Raw genomic sequence first — 3,527 nt, forward strand, 5'->3', positions numbered from 1 at the left:
AAAAAAAAACAAAACAAAAAAAACAAACAAAAAAACAATTCCTACACCTCCAGCAAAATACATTGTTTCTCTGTGTATGGAAGACTTTTAAAAAAATTTTCCAATACTATTTCTTCAGCACCAAGGAAAGTGGGGGAAGGAAAAAGGAAAGAGCTTTCAGGATGGAGAAAGAAGGGGAAAGGGAAACTCCAGGTGCCATCACGGTAGAATTCTACTGAATGTATCTAAGTGTGTTTACAAATTTCTATTTCAAATTTTCTTTGGAAATTACATTTAATGATTGCTATTTTAATTTTTTTTGATTCATCTTATTCATTTCAGTGCTTTGCATGTATGTCTATGTCCACAAATATGCCTGGTGTCTGAGGAGGTGTTAAGCCTCTGTGTGTGTTGGGATTGAACAGGGGTCCTTTTCAAGAACAAGTGCTGTTAACCACTGAGCCAACTCTACAGCCCATTGACAGTTGTTTAATCTTTGAGTCTATGCTACACTTATTTTAACACACAGTCTTTCAAATTATCTTTCTCTGTCTTCTCAAATACATAGGATCCTCTAAATTACGGCAAGACCCTACCCTGAAACAGTGTGACTAAGCCAGACAGAAAAAAAGGAACATGAAGGAAACTGTTAAAATGAACAGCCAGAGGTGGTGGCTCAGGCCTTCAATTAAAAACCAAAAACCAAAACCCAACAACAACAGGGAACAAAACCACTTTAAAACAACCAACAGGCCTAATACCCTAAGACAGAGAATAACCTAAATTCTCAAGAAGAGTAAGGTGGCACTCAAAAGGCCTGGAATCCGTTCTTTAGTAACTACATAAAAGAAACTAAAGGGGAACCCCAATCTACTCAGTTCTACAGACAGCAGTGATACTTGGCCTTCAAAGTAGTCATTCTAGCCAGTAGGATAGACTCAGCTAAGTCTCCCTAAGTGTGATTTTTAGAAAACAAATAACAATTCTCAGATGACTTAACAAAAAACACAAAGCAATTTAAGCAAATTATAACTAAAATAACTGTCAATTATAAAAAGCAAAATATTTTAGTTATTGGACTACAGACTATTATCTATATATACAAAATATGGATTTTAAAAACACTGTGTACAATTTGTTGCTATGTAGAGATACTGTCTCAGGTAGTTCAGGCTGGCCTCAAAATTGTGCATATGTTATGAGGCTACATTTTTGAACTTCTGATCCTCCTGACTCGATACCTCAAGTACTGTGGGCCTGATCAAAGTATGTAATTAAATGATAGAAGTCCCATTGTAGGGCTGAAGGGGAAGCTGTGTGAGAAAGCAAGATCTCCCATCTTCCAAAGCAAGGTATTATTTACAGCTGAAAATAAAAAGGGGAGGTAAGCAGAAGAGGCAATATGGAAAGTTCTTAGAGGTCAGATGCCCTGGTTCTATCAAGTAGAACCTGCTTCTAAGCTGTCACTTACTTTATCTGCAACTGAATGAATTCTCATCTCTGCAGTAAGCCTTGCTCAAATTCTGACAGCCCACGCCATGCAGTAAGTGTTTAAATTAACCGTAATATTAAGAGCCTGCTAGCTGGAAATGCTGAAGTAAATAGCAGACTAATGACAAAGTTAAAAGGGAAAGCAGGGAATGCAAATGAAGGTAGGTGAGATGAGACAGAAATCTAATATTTTCATTATCTGGCAGCAGCACTGTCCAATGCAAGCCACTCAGTGGTTTTAAATGTTGCTATGTTTAAAAAAGTAAAAAGAAACAAGAAAAATTTTAATAATGTTTTATTTAATTCTATGTATCCAAAATATTATCATTTAAAACACATAATGGTTATAAACAAATTGAGATTTTTAACATTATTTTGTTTTGTATTAAAAAGTACCTGAAATCCAACATATTTGCACATTTACAGCATATCTGCATTCAGACAAGCCAAACAGTAACTGTTCAGCCCTAAGTGGCTGGTGGCTATGAGACTGGACAGTGTGCCTAAGACTGACTGAGTGATTCTGAAACAGTACTTGTCATAAGTGAGGACAACACAGCAACAACATGTGTTGAGTATTGCAAGAGATGGCCACCCTACAGTAGTCTAGCTGAAACAAAAAGAATCTCAATGTGATCAACCTTCATATTCAGTTATCTATTTACAGAAATACAAAGGAGAAAAAAATCCTCACTAAATGGCATGCTAAAGATGCTCACAGTAAAACTTAGGCTATGAGCAACTTAGTACATGAACAAATGAAAACAGGGAATGGTTTTTATAGCGTGGAGGAAAAATCCATGAATATAAAACCAAAAGGATTTACAAATGAATACAAAGAATGCTCTGCAATGTTCAGGGAATTGAGAATTTTAATATAGTGTTAAATAATTATTTCACCTATTAGCAGTATGAAATATTTATGGATAAAATGATACATCTAGAATTTTCTTTAAAATAATATATGAACTGGAGACTGGTGGAAGTTTAAATAAGGAGAAAGTGGCAATGAATCAGTAATGGCTGAGGCTAGATCATACACACATGGAGATTTATTTCATTGCTTTGTCTGCTCTTACAAATTCTTAATTTTCTACAATAGCATTTGCAAAGAAAACTATAAAGCACAAAAATAAATCTGAAAAAAGAAACTGAACTTAAAAAAGCTTGAAAAATAAAACTATAGTTAACGGCTGTGATAAGCAATCACCAAGCATTCAAGCTAAGCTCGGATTAACCCCTTCAGGCCTGGGGAGAGCCTGCTTGTTGGTTTGTTTGTTACTTATCCTTATACAACCCTGGGAGAATCCATACTTGTACCTATGTAAAGTCTCCTTTTCAGCACACCTGCATCTGATATTATCCATAAGGAAGCAGAACTTTCCTTACAATCTATTTATAAACTATATAAAGTTACCCCTTTACAAAGTTTAGGGTTCTAATTTAACACACATGAAGATTCTCAGAAAACCTAAGTCAAACTTAGCAACAGGAATTCAAGACATTAGTGAACATAGCTGAAAAACTTAACTTTTATTCTTCCAATTTTAACCAGGAAGTCAACACTTAGTAGTTTTTTTCATGATTTATTTTTTAAAAAGTGCAAAGCTAAACAATATCTCATTACTCCAAGTTTTATTTATTCTTCTTCCTTTGAATCTGAAGAAAATGAATTAATTTATGAAGTCCCACAAATGTAACATTTATTCTGAAGTCTACACCCATGAGAATTAAGAATCTCACTGGTCTAAAACCTGACTAGGTTCCTTCCCGATTTAGAAAACCTGCTGTACATATGTTAGCTCACACTAAAACATAAAATTAAACTGGGTGTATATGTCTCAAAGAATTTTCAGGACAGAATAAACATTAAAATTTCACCAAATTTTACCTTAAGCATTTAACCAAGTTAAACTTTTAAAATGCTTATTAACTATAAATTAGTTGCAAATAACCTTTTCTTTCAGGTTTCCCAGCATTTCAAAATAGCTAGTAAGTCAATACAACCTTTAAAATGTCAAAGTATGCAATATATATATATATATATATATATATGT

Source organism: Mastomys coucha, unplaced genomic scaffold, assembly GCF_008632895.1.
Source record: "Mastomys coucha isolate ucsf_1 unplaced genomic scaffold, UCSF_Mcou_1 pScaffold14, whole genome shotgun sequence".
Lineage (NCBI taxonomy): Eukaryota > Metazoa > Chordata > Mammalia > Rodentia > Muridae > Mastomys > Mastomys coucha.